Consider the following 22,247-nt stretch of genomic DNA (forward strand, 5'->3'; position numbering starts at 1 on the left):
GTCAGTTCTATAGTATCAATTTAGAAAAGTTATTACACAGATTACTTGTGCATCAAGCCGGTGAATGTATCTTCTTTGCTTCATAAGCCACATAACGTCTGTGCTGTCGTTACTTGCAAATTAATGAATTGTGTGTGTTGCTGTAACTGTGTGGAACCATCCGTGGGAAGTTTTGAAAAAATTGGCAAGGAGAATCTCCTCCTCAGTTATGTGCTATTGGTAAGAAAAAGCACAGAACTGCGTGTCAAGTGACTTGTAGATGACAAGGTAGACCTGTGTGTTTACTTTAAGTCTAATGTAAATTTGTTTGCGTTTGCATTCTTGTGCCGTGGGTATTTGTGTGCACACACATTTCCATCTGTGCGAGTGTAGGTGCATAATCCAACTGTGTGTGTAATGGATACAAAGTTCATGAAGGGCTTATTGACTAATCACATATTTTTGTACGCAAGCCAAAGATGCACATTTAAAGCAAATGCAGTCTGTTGTTGTTTCAAAGCCTCTCCTCCATAAACAGATGAGTGTCATTTGCTTTGTCATTTCAGACAATATGTTTTAAATGCCAACCTGCTTAACGCACCCATGAGGAAAAGATACGTTTTGTTATCAGTGTTACACCGAAAGACATGTCTACTTGCATGCTTGCATACACACATGCAGAGACTTCTACTCGCCCTGTCACACAAACGGTTAAATATCGTTTATCAGTCATTTGAAGAAAATGGGGGTTATGTGAGTTTGCAGCTCAGGTAAAGTTCAGCACTGATGTACACGCTCTGGTTGTAGAGTTGGGTTCTCTGAGGTGAGCAGACCAGAGCAATTGTGCAGTTGCACTATTCCTATCTAGTTTGGAGTCCCTGCTCTTTGAGTCTAGTCCGTCCAAACGACTGTCTTGGTGAGATTAACTGCTCCTTCTAGATGAGATAAAGCAGTGTTCCCCAGGAAGATAGATGGGCACATTTGCATGCTGGGCTGTCAGTTTCGCCCCTGCCAGGCTCCTCACTTCCTTAATTTCTTTTTACGCTGTCCTTTTTTTTCAGCATTTTCCAATGTCTGGCTCTCAAAAGGGAGTACTACATAAATAACTAGTAGTTAGGGTATGCCATGATGGCTAATGTATTATTCACAGTTGACTGACAGTGGTCCTTAATTTCTTCTGCTTTAAATGTGACTGGTGGGTAAAGGGGACAGTTCATGCAAATAAAAAAAAGGATTGTGGCTAATTAATAGACCATGGTGTTAGGTTTTCCAGGCAGTTATGTTGAGGGTTCATTCTGACAGAAATTACTTGTGCAGTATTACAATGTTAGCATCTTCATCCAGTTCCGGCTAATTACTGAAATGAGATTTGTGATTAGTGGACTAACATGATCGGCTGTGGCTCAGGAGGTATAGACAGTCGTCCACTAACCCTAAGGTCGGCGGCCCGATCCCTGTGCCCCCCAGTCCACATGCTGATGTGTCCTTGGGCAAGACACTTGACAAGTGACTAAAGTTATATTAATAATGTCTCAATTTAATTTATTGAGACTGTTGAAAAAAATCTAGTTTATAGCATTGTCACTTTAAAATTTTAAAAGTTGTGGTAGCCAAATCGTACATACAGTATATGTACATGATACATAGAGCTGTACAATAGATGAACGAAGGAGCATTATATGCACATTAGCACAAAAGGGGCAGATAAGGAACAGTGCCGGTGTGGGGCCAAGTTGATGACAGTGAAAAATTATGTGGAAAATGGCAAATAACATCACTGTCACTCAGAGGACTGATAGATTTTTCCAAACACTGGCTGATCACTGGAAAAAAAGTTGTATATTGTTAATCTGGAAACTCACATTGATAAGGGAGTTACAGACAAACAACAAAAGAATGTCACAAAATCGAAAATCAGTTTCCCATTATTGCCTAGACTATGGTGGCTCACTGTAGTCTTAATTTGTCCTGCCGCAGATTCATTATGATCCAATTCATTATTATTAAAATGACATAAAATATCTCAGTGTGCAGCACTCTTTTCTCTGCTGCCGTTCTCTCTCACAAACACATCGACCCGTCTGTCATAATCGGACTGGCTATCTTCAAAATCCTAAGAAATCCCGCCACATCGGGTAGCCAGTGGATTGTCCCAAAAAAAAAGAATTCACAAAGTTTTTCCCGGCATAACACCTGCCTCCTGTTTACCTGTCATTTTGGTGCGCATGGTGTAGAGCAGACAATGCCTAGAGGTAAATATTAGAGAAAAACAAATATGGAGTCTTCCAAGAGTTGGTCATCCGATCAAACTGAGTTGAGCAGTGGTCAATGGGGCCTTGGTCAGGGAGGTGACCTTTAGACGTCCTCTGCAGAGTGGGGAGAATCTACTGAAAGATGACCATCTCTGCACCAGGACTCTTTGTGCTGTAGTTAAATGGCACTCTGACTCAATACAAGGACTTAAAGAGAATTGTTATTGTTGCATCTAATTTTACCAAATGCCAATGTATATAAACCATTTAGTTTGTCTGTTGTTTTGAATATTTAATTATTTCCTCTAACTCCTCATTCATTCAGTATTCCCAATAAATGCAGCACTCTGTGTCACTGATGTGTTTGGGAGCCAAAGGGAAATATTTATGATAAAATCAGATCCCCCCCCCCCCCCCCCCCCCCCCCTTCTGAAACTTGAAAACTGAAGTTGCTGCATGAATTTGTTGGAGATGAAATGACAATTGACTTCCAACATCTGTGTCCACCATCTGTATTGTTCCAGAGGTAGCCTTTTCTGTTTCTTCTCCATATGCTCTGGCTCTCATGAGATGAGTCGTTTGGAGTCTGAATGTGTTGTAATGGAAGCCTAACAATGTCCCCCGAGCTCTCGGCTCACGTTGACAATGACTGACAGACGGTTTCTGTTGATCAGACTCAAATCCCTTTGGAGAGTACTGCCTACTTTAGCTCATGAATACACATCAGAATAATAATTCCAGAAATCTCTCTGTCTGTCGATTTGTCTCAATAACCGCTCATCCGATTTAGCAGCCGTGTTGCCGGGGACCCTTGGAATTGTAGTGTGGACTATGAAGACTTTTGGGAAGAGCGGTTGTCATGACCCTAACCTCTCGCTTATGTTACTTACCAGTAACCATGTTTTACCCATTGGCTCAAAGCAACAGTCCGTGATGTCGCTGATAGCACCCGAGCATCAACGGGTTTAAAATAAATGGAGGGGTTATGGGTAGAGATGGGGCATTGGAAAATGTGAAAGATTAGCCTTACGCCGACACAACCCCAAAACCGCTCATTATTCATTCTTCCCCCCCTGTCATTGTGAAGTATTGCTGTCTCTTCAAGTTTTGACACGCTCTTACCAAATCCACAAGGGGCCTTTCGTTTAACTGCTGTTCCCTTCACAGTGCTGTTAAATGGCTCATTAGTAAGGCGGATGTGTCATGTGCTGAAGGACAAATGTATTGGCTCTGCAGCATTACCTGGGCTGTCATATACATAAAGAATGGTGAGCGGAGATTAGCGTTGTCTGCGCAGCTCCAAAATACTATTGGCTCTGAAACCAGGAAAGTGATGCATTCAGGATATTTTAATAATCTTATGACATTAATTAAATAATCATATTGGATAAGATGTCAAAGGTGTCCCGCTTGATGCTGTTATGAACTGGCAATGCTTTATGCGTGTGTAAACATTCATTTTCCATCTCCATTCAATGTTTTTGGTGCTCTTATATGCCAGAGTGACAAGTTTAACCTTGGTTATTAGTCTACCTTTTTCATATTGAATTGTGCTACCGATATATGGGGCTTTAGAAATTAAAAATTGCAGACTCTTCAAAAAACGGTACAGAATTAAATTTTCGTTTCAGGAGTTTATAAATTCCCTTCGATACCGGCAGTTCAGTGAGACATAGCCTGAGTACTAGGGTCAGTAGAACACAAAAATGATCAGAATGTTGAGTTTCCTGATTAAAGAAGCAGAGGATAGAGTAAGGTGATCATGTTTAGTAACTTATGGTTCAGGTTCACTCATAAGCAGAGGCAGATTTTTTTTTATTCAAGTAAATACACATGTAAAGTCCATTTAAAGTAAATGTGAATAGGGGAAGTGAAAAAGGAGTCCCATTTCTTTTTGCATAATACACACTAAGGAAGTAAAGTTTTTCATTCAGATAAAATCACTTTAAAATGCACTGAAATATTATTCATCAAAAGTTGGAAAAGTCATAGTTTATGATATGTTTAAGTTTGGTAACCTCCTCTTGCCTTCATTATTAGGCATTTGTGACGTGACTTTTCAATTGGGATTTGTTCAGATTTCTCCAGTGTTTGTCCATGTAACTTTTTTATTTTTTATATTTTAATGTACGTGTGGCGTTTTGGATCTGTTTTTTGGGGTGGATTTGTGGTGTCTTGTAGGCCAGTGCAGGATTTAAAGTATGACACAATAAAAACAACTTTGAAAAAAACATATTTAAAGTTTGCGTATGAATCACACACAATGGCTGACAATGACATGTAACTATGAATCAGTCAGTGACCGACTGTCAATTTCATTGATGTGAATATCAGATGAACAATATCATGAAAGCATCAAGTAAAATTAATTTGATAAATGGATAAAAAAATAAACAAAAACAACAAACACCATGACCTCCCCACCTCTCTCCCTCCCTGTATATATTCCGACTTTCACATCCTGTCTTTCTTTGCTATCAGTTCAGGGTAAGAAATAGATTGTGTCCTTGCTCGACCAATCAATTTATGTCAGCTCACCAGGCTTCTCTCAGCTGGGAGAACACTTGTTATTCACAAAATGAAATAATGGGCCACCATAAATTCTGTAGAGAGTCGCTGTCTGTTTCACTTAAGAGGGAGATCTTATTTAGGGAGATCTCCACAAGATAACTCTCGATAGCATCTCCTATACTGTCACCAGTGCTTCTGTGTGACCCCCCCCCCCCCTTGCACCTCCATTTTCAAACCCCTTATGTCTCTGGGGATTTGTCAAAAGTAAACAACTGGCAGTGAGTAATGCCTGCTCATTTTACTTTAATTACAGTATGCACTAAGACAACGGACCTGTTAAAACAGAGTATTTGCATATATTTCACCATTCTTTGATATTTTGCAATTTTAACTGGGGTTTCGAATAATTAATTCCTGCTCCTCAGTTAACCACCATCACAACTGCCTTAACATCCCATGATATATCCTCTTTCTTTTTACTAACCACCATGTGCTGTGACACTCAATATATAACGGTTTCTGTCCTAAAGCAGAAAACAGCACCTCGGTATACACATAGCTGTACATTCACTTAGTCATTGAAATTCACGAGGAGAGGGGGAAAAAAACGAGGCAAATTTTTCAAGAGCAGGTTCACAAGCACCAGGCCATTTGTAAAAACCTGTTCAGATGAATACACACGAAATAAATGTTAACTCTGCTGACGTGCTATTAATAAAAAAATCCTTGGTGTTTGATTTAGAGGCAAAGCGAAGAAGGTATGTGCAAGGGGAGGTGTGGATTTTATAAATGGGCACAAGGTGGAAAAGCCTTATCTCTGGCTAACCGATGTCTTATGGGCTTCTTGACTCCCTCAAACAGATTTGGACTCTTTTTCATGACTGGTACACACTAGGCGGATTAGCCAGCCAATCCTGGATCAGTGAAACAACGCCATACAGGTGACACCCAGATCGATTATATCCTCGGATGACTTATTAGGATGTTCCAGGTCTGGCCGGTTGGGAACTAAATTAGTTTGTTTCCAGGTGAGGTGAGGGGCTTGTTCTTGTCATCACAATGCCTGAAGTGCCTTTTGAATAGGTTGGTGGTGTTGATTATCACAAAGCACATTATGACAGCATATAACATATTTATATTTATGATAGGCCTTTTTCCCAGCAGACATTTTTACTTGTTATATCAGGACAAGCTAGCCTGGTGTAGCCAATTGCTCCTGCAAATTGCTTTCATATGCAACTAACATATTCTGCTAACTTTTGGTTACAATGCTATAAGTATGACATTCATATAGAGCAGGGAAAAGTACTGCTGTTGATGTAGTAACTGTGGCTGTATCAAATGCTTGATTTGTCAGATCTATGAATCACATGCTTCAGACAAACAGACCTTTTAAACGTTTAACCACGGCTGTGCTCTTTATAATATACTGACTTCAATTTTATGGTGGATTTTCAACTCAAGATTTTTCATTCACGGTGTATTTTGCTGAAAAACCTCTGAAAGCTGGAAGCAAAACTAATCAAGAAGAAGAAATATTATCCATTTAAAAGAGCCTGTGGTGGTGCCTGCAATCAGCAGGTCTCAAACATTGGCCATTGTGGCAGTGTTGATGCTTGGAGCTGTTAGTTTACTAAGCAAGGGGAAAGGCTGACGATTAACTCTTGCTGCTCCCAAACACTGATCTATGTAACCTGCTTTGTCTACAGTTTCCCCATAGCCCTAAAATCCCAGTGTGCTGAATTACCCACTTGCTCGTCTGCTAGCATGTTGCCCAGTGTGTGAGATTTGGAGATCAAGGGAGCTCGGTCAACGTGAAAATGTCTGATAATTTGACCATGTAAGGTCCATGGGAGCAAATGTGCAACTTAATGAGTGAAATGCAACAGAAGAATAAATTCTTGGAGTTCAATTAAAAAATAAATGAAAAGCATACTACTGTATGTGACAGTTATGGTATGTTGTTATGATCCCCCCTTTTACCTTGTTTAACCTTGTTATTTTAGCAGACTATGAAATTACCCTCTTCATTTTTCTGTACATACCTCGAAGCAGTAAGCAATGGGGGTCAAGTAATGTGACATACCACATTTTCTTGTTGGAGAGGTGGCAGCCAGCAAGAAATTTAGAAATTTGGAGGGCAAAATGAAGCTACGTTCAGAGCCACGTGAAATGTGCATAGCAATGCATTACACTGTCATGGTGGGAAAAGAGATTGCAGGCCCGTGTTCACCAGGGAAATGTGCCAATTATTAGATAATGTTCAGAGCAAGCCGTCATGGATTAAAGCTTTGCAAGAGTCAGGATGCTCATGAAATGAAGATGCCTTGATTAGCATACAGTCAGCTCTTCCAGCTACTATGAGAACTTTGAGGCTGAACAGAGGATCCAGCCCCTCTCCTAAGCTACCTTGCAGCGCCTGTGCAGTAAATGCACTGTCAAAAATCAGTTGTTCAACTTCAAAAATCTAATTTTAATACTACTAATATGGTCTTTTTGAAATTTTTATAAGTTTAAAATAATCTTTTGGGTGAGTTTGAGAATTTGGGTTTGTGATTTACTGTAAACAAAGACCAAGCTTTTGTGAACTCCTGGCCTGCAGTTTATCTGTCTTGTGATATCACATGCTAATAGTCCACCCGTGGTGATTGTTGATCCAGTTGCTACAGGGTCTGTCCTTTCACCACAATATTGTCAGGCTCCCATAAAAATCCCATTCGGCTAAATGAGATGCATTAGCCTTGTGGGGAACATACTCTTCATCAGCTCGCTTTTTTAAACTGGAGTGATTAACACATCTTCTTTAATAGTGCTTAGAGGAGAGACTGCTCTCACTTTGGAAACAATTCATCATTATCTTAAGCAGTAAACTGTGGCTATAATGGCAATGATAATTCAAAATTCTTAAAAAGAAAACACTTTTGATGAGGTCTTTTGTGTTAAAGCATCAAATAGTGCTTTCATGCTTTCTAAAATGCTGCCATAACAAGAATATATTGCCCTTTCACTGTCAAACAAGACAGTCATTAGGATTCATCCTCTGAGCATAACAATGTCTGTACCAAATATGTGAATCTACCCAATAATAGTAAAGATATGTCATCAAAAGATGAAAGTCAACCTCATCCTGGCACTTCAGGCAAAGACTGGGAAAACCAAAGACAGTAGACCATGAATGTTTGTCCCAAATATTTAATATAATATCCAGTGTAGTATAAAATGATTCATTCTTGACCAAAATCATGGACCAACCGATCGCCAGCGCAATAGCTAGAGCCCTAACTATTGAGTCACAAGATTATATATTACAATGACTCGTTTTTGAGATGTTCTCCAATTAAGAAAGGATGAGAAATATCCTATAAATAGTACACAATAATCTTTAGAGCAATTATGAGAATGTCCTTCTACAGGTCATTTACAAGGCAGATATATGAAAGATGACTTTTCAATAATTATTTAGGAAAACAATTGACCAATTATCATTCAACAGAATACTGTCAAGAAAATAGAAAAAAAACAGGTCCAGAATTGTGTGACTATTAATAGGTCTTTGAAATAATAACTTTTATAATTACAAAGATTTTTCAGCTATTTTGTTATGATTCAATGCTTCAGCCTCTTTGTTTAAAAAACAACAACAACATCTTTATCGTGAAATAGAAAAGAAAGATTGAGATCATGTGAAACCAGAGAGGACAGGCATATTGTGTGTGTGTGTGTGTGTGTGTGTGTGTGTGTGTGTGTGTGTGTGTGTGTGTGTGTGTGTGTGTGTGTGTGTGTGTGTGTGTGTGTGTGTGTGTGTGTGTGTGTGTGTGTGTGTGTGTGTGTGTGTGTGTGTGTGTGTGTGTGTGTGTGTGTGTGTGAGAGTTATTGAAGACGGCTCGTAGAGAAAAGCTGACACACTGAAGTCTTCTCTCTCTTTAAAACCCATCAGGAAGCAGGGGTCTAACACTGGCAACTCTTAAAACTTCAACCAAACCAAGTCGGTACAATACAGGTAATATTTTTGGCTTTTGCCAAGTCTCTTTTGTGATTTCAGTTAATTTGCAATTATTTATAATTCAGTTCACAGACTGAGTCACTACAGATGGACTCCTTGCAATATAATTATCTATTCAATATTATAGCACTTTTTCTCAAATTTTTCTTAACTCACTTGTCAGGTGAACTTGTTTATTCAATTGTTTTCCTGACATTTTATTTTTCATCTTTTGTCTCTACACAGTTGGCAGGACTAAATGGTAACACAATATAAACCTATTCTGCAACTGACTGTGAAGTGATGCGAATATTAAATCTTGTTTATTAAATTGAGAATATTAATGGCTATTATAAGTCCAAATGTCATTATTTTTATAGAAACCGGATTTGGCTTAAATTGTACATTAATTTTGTCCAAACTTTGAAATTTTGAATAAAAGTTACGAAATGTGTATTGCAAACCCAGTATATTGATATTAGTTTTTAGCCAAGTTGCTGAACTCTGCACTGGGAATTAGCCAAGAGCCTGATAAGCATAGACAAGTGTGGGCCTTGATGGGTGTTCTGCTTGTCGTCCTACTGTACAGTGGTTTCACCAAACTCTTTTTTTCTACCTGCAAGTTGCTTTTATAATATTTCTGGACTCATAGCAGGCATCTTTGTGTTCATGCTGACATGCATTGAATAACATTCTGTGCTTATCTTTTCGTACTTAATTCATATTTTGCTCATTATTTTCTGTTGATGCTACTACTGTACTCTGCTTTTTGATGCTAACTCTAGATGATACACGTTTGTAATGCTTGAGCGGCAAAGCTGGACGTAAGGCTCTGCAGAGAATGGCTGCACAGTGATTTTGTGTTTTGCAGGTTTGATGAACCTGGAACAAGCTCTCATGTGCACCCCAAGTGACAGGCACACAGAGAAAGCTGATAACGAGACTGACAGACCTGGTAAAAAATGTAATGGCTTTTTTGACGGTCCACAAAATGTATGTTATGAAAATACTGCTGCAGCTTTGAAGGATTATTCTTCGTAGCCTGGACATGGTAGAGTTACTTATCCAACGTCTGTTCTGTGATTGAACCACTTGTAAAGTTAGTGTTCTATCAAATTGTTCCAGTAAGTATCTGCCACTTCACCTGTCACTTATGATTTGTAGGGATTTTACAAAAACGCATGAAGAGCATTCTCTTTTCATACTGTACAGCACATTTTAATTACCATGGATATATATTGAGGGTTTCCTAGTTGGTGCCTCTGTTTCATGTACCGAAAGTGCAAATCACAAACTTTTATTAGGGGATTTTATTGCCTGTTTGCGTTGAGAAAGCTTAACTTTACAATCTGAAAATTGCAAATCCAATCCAACTAATAGTTCATAACCGGTATGAAAATGTTTTATTGTGGGTTTTATGCAAGGTTTCAATTGGTTAGGCAGCAAAAATAACCAAGGTCAGAAAAGAATTATTAACTGTCATGGGAAAAAGTAATGGGATTTTAAAACATGGGCTTATTTAGAAAAACAAATTTCACACTTTAGCAGAAGCCTGCACAGCCAGCTGCCCGTGCTCAGAGCCATATTAAGTTTCTGTTGTCCGTGGTAGTCTCCTCAGGGATGCTTGTTGTGATATGGCCGCTTGAAGAGAGAACGAGAACTACAGGCTATCAGCTAGCGCATAGCAGTTGCCACCCACACAACATCGGTTTGGGACTGACAATAGGTTTTCAGGGAAAGTGTAAAAAAAACAACAACAAAAAACTTTGGAGAGAATTTTTAGCATCAGTGCCTTAAGCTCCATATTGTCAGATGTAGCCCTGTAGTGTATGTGCGCGGAGGCTGTGGGAAGAAATTAAATGTGGCAATGCAGCAGATTTAAAGAGAACAATAAGAGTGAGTGAAATAGTGACTGGGGCTTACAACTGGCTGATCAGTGTGGTCAAGTCCGTGTCGAGGCAGTTCAAAGAGAATAGATGGTCTTTAAATTATGTAATTTTAATCAGTAGAGACTTCCATTGAAAAATGAACATTTTATTTTCATTCAAATAGGGCCCCTTTTTATTCCAGTTGGTTACATTCACGCCCTCTCATAGTGCTGATTAAGCCTATCAGCGCCAATTGAAAATCTCTGTATTTTGCAGTTTTACATCTGCACTTTGCATCATCTGTACTGCTTTGCCAGGGCTTAAGAGGGGAGAAACTGTATGAGAAATTTTGTGAAAATACTCAGCTTAAGTCTTTGTAAAAATTAAAACAAAGAGGAAAGAAAAGCAGGATCAAAAATAGAGCTGGTCTTATTTGTTTTGCATTGGTCTCTTTTTTGGTTGTATTTCTTTACCTGTTCCTTTACCTTATTATTAGGCACTTATATGTGGGTTAGACAGCAATGTGAGTTAGCTGGTATCATGTCCTCAGCTCTCTGGCTCTCCTTTTTCTTCTTGTCCTTCTCTGCACCTCGCAGTTTCTTTCCCCGTTGTGTCTGCGGCACACAACTCCCACGCAGAATTGCCAACCTGTTGTCACAGGCAGGCATTTTAAACATGTTGTTTTTTACATAGCAGCTCCGTGGTTGACTTTCTCAGCATTAATTGCTTTCATGGCCACAATTACAACCCTTCATGCGGCCATCTGTAGTCCCAATGTTGAGACTCTATTATTGTATTTCGTTTATTGGAAATAAAGACCTATTTCCAGTGTACGTGGGATGGTTTGTTGCAGTTCCCTCTCCACATCCCTATCCCTGTCCTCACCTCGATGCAGGGCACCCAGTGGGCTTTTACCCTCCTTTTCAACTCACTAGGGGGTCTGCAGCACTGACATGTCTAACTCAGTGGAAATGACTCTTCAAGGGCTGAGAAAGCCCTGAGAGACGATACCATTTTCTTTCAAGACAAATCCTCCCGTCAGTGTCACAGTTAGTCGAAGACTAAAGGAGTGCGAAGGTCTGAAACACACAGAGCTGTCACCTTCAAAGGAGAAGTTGGAGAGTTCTTGAGGGTTTAACTACAGCTCTGCTGATCACCCCAACTTGCAAGGAAGGACCAAGATGAGCTTTGTTCAGATTATTTCCCCAGTTTCGGGTTTAAAAATTAAAATCTTCAAGTACAAAATCAAAGTGTTTATTTTGTTACATTAGTTTTCATCACCAATCTTGATCTCCGTAGATGTTGAAAAATTGAAAAGACAAAGAAACCTCTCGGTGCTTTGTTCTTGTTGACTTGAAATAACGGCTTTCATTTGTACAAGACTTTCTGCATTACCGGTCTCTTTCTCCGTCTGTCTTGACTGAAATTGGATATTGCAATACAGTCTTATGATATGGTAATATTCAATTCACCAGTTTTTGGCAAGTGGGCACTTCTTTTGATAAATGTGCCTATGGAGGTTTTGGTAACATTTAAGCCTCGGTAGTATGTGCAATAACTGAATGTTTGGCATCAATTCTGAATTTCCAGTTGCAACGACTGCAGTTTACCAGCCACATTTAAGTGGAGCAGCTGGTGACATACAATGAGTGAAAGATGTGGTCCGCCACAAGGAACTAGCTAGCCATTTTATTAAGTAAAAAAAAAATTCAGTGAGCCTGCAAACTCTTATCATCCACTGTGTGAAAATCGGTACAACAATTATTTATTACCATGCAGAATTCATATCTTCCTTAAGAGCTCTCACTGTTATAGTTTTCGCAAATGTTGTCAATATTGTTGTCAATAAGTGTAATTTGACCAGATACAGCAGACATATTTTGCAAATAATGGTAAAGTATTTAGCATGCCGTGCACATTTTATGTAGTCATGAAAGAATGTGTGGGTCAATTCTTAGTCCCGTCTGCTCTCTTTGTAATTATCAATTAGGCTTTATTTCCCAGGAGAACAATAACTCACTCGCACAGTGTTTGGTGGAAGATATATCTGCTACATCTGCTCTGTAAGAACAAAGCAGTATCTCAGGACTGTGCTGCAGTGTGACACAGTAAGAGAGAGAGGGAAACGAGTAGCTCATCATGTCATGCTAAATACACGTAAAGTTTTCACACAGACTCCACGTAAATTACAGTATGTGGGAGTTGATGGATGTTTCACAACATTGTTTCCGTTATACCTGACCAAACTCTTTTCTAGAAATCATTTGTACTGTACATTCTGCTTGTGAAACTACAATCAGACAGCTAAGGTTAATTAAATGACATATGATGTATGGTTTGCCCTGACTGCTGCACAGTTCTTCATCTCTTGTACCATTATTCTGGCTTTTCACAGACCTGAGCCCGAATAAGATGACTGAGACCCCCTCCTCTGCTTTTAAGGGCTCCCTTAGGCTCCCTGGATGAAGCTCAGATTCATCACTTTCTTTTGAGTAAAAGAGGCTAGAGACATTATCTCGGTCAACTATCAACAATGGGTTTTGCTGTTTCAGATTGAAGTTAGCAGGTAAATTTGAAAATGATGCAGTTACACCCCCTTCATTCACTGCTCTCTCCCCTTCTTCTCTTGAAAACATCGCTCCTTCAGTGTGTGTGTGTGTGTACACGTAATTATAATTGCAAATCAAATCAGATTTTTTCCCCAAATCGTTCAGCCCTAACGTATACAGTCGTTAAAATGTACATGACGAAAATCTGAAATGCATTCCTCTGGTTTAGCTTTGCAGCTTGAACAAAATGCTGAGCATTTAACTTTTCTCCTCCTTAGCTAATGTTTACAATTACAGTGGCAGCAAATTGGAGATTGGTGGCCAGTTTACATATCAAACGATGCTGAGGAGGAACTCTTTGGCTTTGGTGCACTGGGATGTGTTTACTCTGCAAACAACAGTTTAATTGGGAAAATAATTTTTCCAGCTGCTATAGATTTGATGCAGAGGGTGTGTGTTTGTGCGGGTATGTATGTGTGCGCTTACAGTATTCAGTACAAGACTTCTAAATAATTAAAACCAGCCGAGGGGAAATTAATGGACCTCACTTGTTACTGTGTTCCATCGCGATAAGACCACCAACCACAGGATCTCTTTAAAAGACCTATCAAGATTCACTAAATGTGACAGTTGCCATTCTGTGTTCTGATGGCTAATTGATCCTCATGGAGATTGCCTGCAGAGAGAGCTTCTCACAAAGTGCAGGAACTGTAGGAGTATTGACAAAATGCTGGGAAGACTCGGATGGAGGTACACATGCTATTGAGCAGGAAAGGCTTCCTTGGGGCAATCTTGATTCTAGATCAATGTTATATAGTATGGGATGCAGCCTGGAGCCTCTTAGATGCTTCAGTTCATGAGAGTGTAGGTTTGACATATCTGCCCCAAATATAGATCGACACCGAGTAGTAAACTGTAGGTAAAAGCACTAATGGCCGTACGCTACTGTATAGTGCTATTCAGCCTCATGCTTTATTAAGAAACATCTGATACAAGATGTGTTGAAAAGGGCAGAAAAAAACTGGTGTCTGAGTATTTCATATTCGATGCCCTCAAAGGGCCTTGTAGCATTTTGTATTTCAGAGGACTCACTTATTGGAATAGAAACAAATACGAAATCCCACTGTCCTTTCCAACAATTTTACAGATGCTTCCTCTCCAACTTCCTCTTCCCTTCTCATCTTTTCTCGCATTAAATCTCTCCATGGCGGGGGGGGGGAGTCATTAGGAAGTGGACAGATGCACTTTGTCAAGGTGGCCACGCAGTCCCCTGCCCTTCAGGCTGAGTCTGGCTGAGCTTGGTGCGCATGTTGTTGCTCTGACAGGAAAGCAAGTGTAGAACAAGGGATGAGGGAAGGTGTAAAAGAGGGAGGGAGGGGGATGTGGAGGGAGATAAATGGATATCTGTGGAAGGAGGCATTGGTAATGAGAAAAAAAATGCAAAGAACATAGATGGATAGATGTGTGCAGTCCAAACTACTATTCTTGTGTGGAGCTTAGTGTCTATAATTTGATCAGAGCTGCCTGCGTTTTCATCAGTTATTCAAGTTAGTTACTGATAACATTTGCCTTTTATTCCAAAAATAATTACCCTGCTCTTTTTTTATGTTAGATATTGTTATCCTTTACAGAGTTTACATGACTTACATTGCTGCTAAATCCTTAATAACATACCCTTTATTTTCTCCAATTGACCACTTGTTTTTTTTTACTATATGACAGAAACATTTTGTCACAATGGAATGTTGAAAAAAAAAATCATTCTTGCGTTGTCTTTAATATGCAAAGGTTTGTGCCCCCCCTTCCCCAATTCCTGGTTTGTACAAAACATTTTTGATGTGCTTTGGAAGAAGCTATAAATGATCGACTGTATGGAGATGTGCAGGAACATGGTCTCCAGCCCCAAAAGAAGCTCATACGACTAACAGCCTCTGTGTCGGTGCCAGTTGTCGGAGCAATCTGGCAACCAGCTGGACTGTCATTTGGTCCAACGGAGGTGACTTCAAAAGTAATAGGATTTCTTGTCCTGCAGAAACAGACTAGTCCTTCTGTGTGCGTTTGACCAAAAAGCATCGAGAGGCATAAGGAGAGGAAGTCCAGGACAATGTGATACTTTCTTCTGACTGGAAACAAACTCGATGTTTCCCCTCAGGTGGAAACATTTTTACTTCCAGAATCATGTTTTATTGCTTTTTTGTCTTTAATGTTACAAGCTCATTTTTTCCCCTGCTGGCGTTCTTTGTTATATTTATAAGAAGGGTTACAATAGGAAGATCAATATTATAATAGGCGCTGGTGTGACTGGTGTTCTTTGACATTTTTCTATCTCATTTAAGCATGAGCACACAACTGACAGTCTTGTTAAAATAGTTTTCAATTAGATACTCTTAACCCCCCCCACGCATGCACACACACACACTCACACACACACACACACACTCACACACACACACACACACACACACACACACACACACACACACACACACACACACACACACACACACACACACACACACACACACACACACACACACACACACACACAGAGCTCTACACGCTTGGCTTACACAACAGAGATGAATTAAACGGTCATGTTCAAGAGAAAGCTATTTATTAAATCCATATTAAAAAGTAAAAGCCTAAACTGACTGACATCTATTGAACATTTACAGCTTGGAGGCCTTCTCTGCCACAAAGCTTCAGTTGAGCATATAATAAAAACAACTTTGTGAATGCGATAACTCGGGAACGGCTTTAAGGAATTTCTTCAAGTTTGGCACAAGCATTCACTTGGACTCTGGGATGGAAATGCAAAATTTCTCTTTTTTTATGATAACATTTATGGATAGTTGATGGTACGATAGAGGAGAAGTTTTGGCACCTAATTATATAATTGTCATTGTCTCCTGTGGATGGAATTGTGAACCCAGCAGCGTTGACCCTTGCTGAACAGAATTTTCTGTATGCTTTCTATGACATGACACAGGTTGAAAGAGGATAAAATACTAACAAACCGTTACTGCTATTTAATCTATTCACATTTCAATTAGTTTATTTATTTTCTGGAATGCCCCTGTCATTGTAAATTCATCCAGGTGTTGGTCCAGAACAGGAAAAACTCCCATCCTTGATCATCCCAGCCCCTACTAACTCACTCATGCCTCAGCAGATTTATGCTTCATTAGGAAAGCCCCGACCTGAAGCAACACAAGCACCTCTGTGCCCCAGTCCTATTTTTATGAGTGTACTCTACTACTGTCTTGGATTCATAGCCCACCTGTCCTTTGAAAAAACAATAATGAATAAGTGGATTGTGAAATTTGATGACGGTTGCTCTTGTATTCCCACCTGTAACACACTGAAATGTGTCTTCCTCTCCTTCACCATATTTCCTCTGGTGGTGTCAATTTGCATTCATTTTAGTGAGTGCAATTCCCCACCTAATATTGCCATATTTTTTAAGCAGGGGCTGCAGTGGAAAGAAAATAGGTGTTGCTATTGTGAAATTCAGTGACAGTACAGTTCATTGTGCTTGTTGTTGTGCACTAGAAAGGTGAAATGAAGATTCAAAGCATATGTTTTATAAGACATGATGAGTGTTACCTTATTGGTCCCAATTGCCCCTGTTGGTTTATTTGTCAGCAGGATTATGCAAAAACTGCAGAATGGATCTCCATCAAACCGGTCAAATGATGGGACATTTCGGCATGGATGTGGACCGAGGATTTTTGCAAGATATTTTTATTATTATTATTTATTTCAGACACATACAGTAGGTCCATATAAGTAAAGAAAAAAAAATAGAAATACAACACAAGGACAGCAAAACAAAATTATATTTGTCACCAATTTCTAAGGGACACATGGATCTTAACAAAATATATTTAGAGGACTGATATGTGTGTGGAATATCTGCATTGCGCTGAGACTGCTCTGGTCCAGCTGACGAACGCTCGTAATTTTAACTTTCCTTGACCTCAGTTGGATCTCTCTGGATTGGTGCATCTCATGTAACTGGTCTTTCTCTATCAAGCTTGGAGACATATCCTACCTTTGTGCTAGTTTCTTTTGTCTTTTCCCACAGGGATTTCTTTCTTAGTGTCCTTTTATTTAAGATAGACATTTCATTCCGATGTGAATGATATACAACTGTATGCTCCAAAAAAATCATCTACTTTATCCTGCCATGCAGCAATGACTTGGATGTCTGCAATTGGATGACATTGACCCCAGCACTAGCAGCATTATCAATCTCTCGCCTAGTCCAAATGTCTTGTCTTGTCAACACCAAGGTGTTTTCAGACTCTGAGTTGTCCGTTGACTATCAGGTGACAAAGTTATATAATCCTGCTTCTTCCACATTTGATATATAACCAAGATTAGGGCAATCCCTACATCAATCCAATCATCTGCAGTTCTAGACAAAGTAATACATGTTTTTATCTCCTTCAGACTGGACTGTTACAGGGCTCTGGATTCTAGTATTCTAGGCAAAGCATCCCAAGACTACAGCTGACATGAAATACCGCTCCCAGGCTGATAACACATTCTAAGAGAACCGACATCACATCAACCCTTGCTGCAATGGACAGTAACCTGTGTGTTTTAGAATTTACTGCTTGTCTTTAAAGCCTTGTATGGTCAGACTCCTGCCTGTGCCTGTGATTTGCTAACTCCCTGTGAGCCTGATTGCTGTTCGAGTTCCTCTGGCAGGGTCCTGCTAATGGTTCGAATATCTTTGTATTGTATCGTGGGTTTTCAAGATCTCTCGAGGTTCACTGGTAATGAAACTCTGTACAAAAAACCCCACAACATGTCACGCTGTGTTGCATAAAATAATTTTCCTTCTGAGAGAAAGGAAACAATACATTATAAATATAAGTGCAGTTCCCATAAAGGCGGTGAGGGGAACAACAATAGCCGGCCCAGTTCATGGCTCTTGAGAGGTTTTGGTAAAATACAGAGTAGAAATAAAGGAAATACTGTTTACTTGACATGAATATGTCCTCAGGGGAGGGTGAGGCCTCGCATAACATACAAAGCACTTAGTGATCTGACAAGCACGAGTGCAGAAACTGGGTCTGCAAAGTGCATCTCGTCTCACAGGTGCAATGCAGTATGCTGACCCCTCTTCATCAAGCCTGCGTAACATTTACACCCTACTTATGATTCAAATCTTAGAGATATTTGGTCCTGAAATTTTCATGTGTTCCTTAAAATAAAGGAATAAAACAGGATGTGCTTGTTACCAACAGTAAAATAAACAGACAAAGGAAAACAAAAAACAGACGATACAACACATGCTGTGGCATTTAAGTGCATTGTGTATCCCTGAAGTGGTGTTCCCCTTCTTAAAGTGGAAAGAAGGAAAAAAACACACACATTCAGACTGTGGTAGGATGATTTGGAAATGTTCACTGTTAAAATATTCATGAATGTAAAAACAGGGATGATATTTGATTGGAGTAAAGAGAGGCAACTTTGTGAAATGTAGATTAATAAAGATATGAAGCTCAACACAGGTGAGCACGATTTAGTAAAACAATGACATTTGTTCATAAGGACATGTGTAATGACACAACACATGTTATATATAAGATATTATAGAGTTTGTTGTATCTTCTAATGGCCTTCATGAAATGAAACAAGCGCACTTTTCCTTCATGGATATTTAGTTGAGTGCTGTGCCAAAAACAGTGTAAAATTCATAATAGGCTGATAGCAAAAAATAATCTACCCAAAATTTCAACATTTGAGATTCTCACTCTTAACGTGTTTGGCCTCTGAATCGAGGCCTTTAGAATGCAGTCAGTGCTTATGGCATTTGTATGAAGTTTTATTAAGTTGTTTAGAATGCTTGTCTGCTTAACTATTCCACCTAAATCATTTTCAATATTTTATTGTACTGATGATATGGATTGGAAGCAGCATACAAGTAAGGGCTATAAGTTATTTTGCTCGCATGTTCCACTTTGACTTTTTGGTGAATTGCTTTTGAAGTTTCAGAGATGCACACATACAATTGGTAACTGCTACTGTAGTGGGATCGGTTTCATGGAGAATAATTTTTTTTTTTTTTTTTTTTTTTAATGTTTTTTTTTTTATTGAATTGGAGATATTAACACACACACACACACACAGTTGTATGAATCCTTGCCAGGCCAGCTAACACAGAGCCATCAGTATGCACTGTGCAGAGCAGAAAGTGATGTCAGGGACTGGCTGTCGAATTGCCCCAGCGGTCCACCGTTCCACTTGTGAATGGGTCTTCACCTAATATCTAATATCACGAAACCATTTCTTACATGGGACAATGGTTCTCCCTGGACCATGGTAACTGTGTGTGTGTGTGTGTGTGTGTGTGTGTGTGTGTGTGTGTGTGTGTGTGTGTGTGTGTGTGTGTGTGTGTGTGTGTGTGTGTGTGTGTGTGTGTGTGTGTGTGTGTGTGTGTGTGTGTGTGTGTGTGTGTGTGTGTGTGTGTGTGTGTGTGTGTGTGTGTGTGTGTCCACCAATAGGACATTAGTGTCCTCTGGGGAGAAGCTTTTGTGATGGATCAGCCTCTGAATTGGTCCCATGTCACAAGCTTGTTACAGCATCCTGCTTCAAAAGGAAAAGACTGTGGCAGATTTTAATGACCATAACTGATAGGTGCTTCTACGAAAAAGCGTAACGTACTGTTAATCTTACCCTGTTAATCTCTGTTACACACCTGAGACATGTTCATTTGGTAACACCTTTCAATCGTCACTTAGTAAATACACAAAAGATGTGCCTGTTGTAACAATTTTTTTGTTGTAAAAAAAACAAACAAATCTCTTAATCACATCCTAGTATCACATGCAATTTAACCCATATTCCGAAGCCTACACCCCGCAAATTATTTGCAACAGTCAGGAAGCTGCTTTGTCACTATTTTACCGGCCTGCCCACAACCTGCAATATTTTCTATCTGCAATTACCTGCTGATTCTAGGTCACATGCATCTAATTCCGTCTTCAGATTAAAACACTAGCGATTTTGTTTGCTCCGTCCAACTGTTTGTGAAAACTTATACTCTACATTCATGTCTTCATAGACACACACACACACACACACACACACACACACACACACACACACACACACACACACACACACACACAGTCCCTCTGGTCATACCCTCCATCACTCAGAGTTATAGGCGCTACACTGTACCTTCTGGAGCAGCCAGAGACTCATCCCCATGGAGCTGTCGTACAAGGTTCAGTGCCTCATTTTCAATTGTTCTTTAGACCCTCATAAATCACCCTTGAATGTTGTGTGTGTATGTGTTTCCGTATGTTATGATCTCTACCAGCTGTTCACATATTAGCAGTGTGGACTTTTTAATAGCTTGATGCACCTGTCATGTTCTAATTCATTTACACTCTTCAGGCGACTGTTATAGGCTGACTTATCTGAACTTTATTTTTTCCTTTCTGTAACATTTCCCCTTCTTGGTGAATTTCTGTCTACACACAATCATCTTGGTTCATAAATCTCTAGGCTCGTAAATTTTTCCGGCTCTGCCACTTCTGCTTTCCCACACTGTTGACACTTATTTTCATGTCAACATGTCTCGCCAATAAGCTCACTTGCTGTACTCTATGAACAAACTTGTTGTTTCCTTTCCTGACCTGTGTTTCTCCCTAAACCTGTCATTTTGTCATTTGTCTCACTTTTTTTGCAACACATCCACTGTTGCCAAGATGCTACTTAGTTTATCTTAAATACTACCATCTGTTATTCATTATGTCAGATCCTGGGGAATATCACCTATGGCTCATTTTTTAAATGTCTAATGAATCCGCCCGGGAAACAGCATCTGTCATTGCAAGATTATAAATCCACCTCTTGGTCTAATGGTTCGTTCCAAGATTTGGCTCATGGTTTGTTCCATTTTTGTTGGTTCATAATAAAATCTCTTTAAATGTTATCCTTTCCCTCAGCAGAACTCCGGATATATATTTGGGATATGTGCTGCAAACACCGAAGCTACACAGTGAATGTTGACCTTGTCTCTCAAACAAGTAGGCTGCTGGTCATTCTCAACATATTCCACATCTTCACCTGATTCTGCTGCAGTTCTCAGCTCAAAAAGTTTTCAGACCTGTAGCTGCTGGGTTTTTTCTTCTTTTCTTTTTTCATGATTCCTATGTTTTTTAGTGCTATCAGACATGATAAAATATCTCCCATGACCTTTAACCCTCATTGCAAGCTAAACTTTTGTCTCCTTTGGCTCAAACAGCCCTTTGGCTTTGTAATACAAAGTCCATTCTGCCCAGTCTTTTCTCTACTGTAAGTCTCCTCTGGAGGAGCAGCATTAATAAGAGCTCCTCAAAAAGTGTAACTGCGTGTCTGGTTGTCTTGGGCCATGTGGTGACCACAACAACTGCAACTGTGTTTTGCTTTTTGGAACTTTATGCTTCATCATGTTCTAGTGTTGAATTGAAAGTCTTGAAAACTAAATTCTAAAAGTGCCAAACTGCCATTTTGCATTGGGTAGGATAAAAATCACTGACACTGTACTTCTTTGGGTCCTCACCGATACCCCAACCAATTTTTAATTCGATCACATGAGGAGTTCTCGAGAAAAGCAAAATTCAGAAAGAGCAGATTCTTCCATTTATAGTTGGATATCAGGCGAGCAATTCAAGTATATTGTTAAAGATAAACCAAGCACTGTTCTTTCATTTCTCTAACTTTCATTTCTCTAACATTTCATTTCTCTAAAATTTATTCAACATAAAGAGACTGTTTCATGTTATAAAATCTTTTCAAGCAGTGACCCTCTAAATTTTCATCAAAGATTAGTGTCTTTTGTTTTTATTTCACTTATGTGTATTACACAAGACATTATTTGTGAAAAGCATTTACAGTTATGTAATTTAAAGTGCTGGCAGTGTTAATTAGGCCCAGTGGGCATTTGTGCAATTGCATTTACATCATTAGCTTCAAAAGAAGAGCAACAATTGCTGAAACATCACATAGGATGAACATGAATATTTGACGAGTTTCCTGTGTGACGTCACACTGCTGTGACCATGCAGCTTGCTCGTGGTGTCTCCAGTTTGGTGAACTGTTG

The 22,247-nt window shown here is 39.4% G+C and overlaps 1 protein-coding gene across 3 annotated transcripts in view; it reads left to right on the forward strand.

The window, feature by feature from the left end:
• Nucleotides 1-22,247, forward strand: part of inpp4b (inositol polyphosphate-4-phosphatase type II B) — a 173,685-nt gene that overhangs the window by 11,398 nt on the left and 140,040 nt on the right. The window lies entirely within an intron of this gene.

This window comes from Scophthalmus maximus, chromosome 8, assembly GCF_022379125.1.
Source record: "Scophthalmus maximus strain ysfricsl-2021 chromosome 8, ASM2237912v1, whole genome shotgun sequence".
Classification (NCBI taxonomy): Eukaryota; Metazoa; Chordata; class Actinopteri; order Pleuronectiformes; family Scophthalmidae; genus Scophthalmus; species Scophthalmus maximus.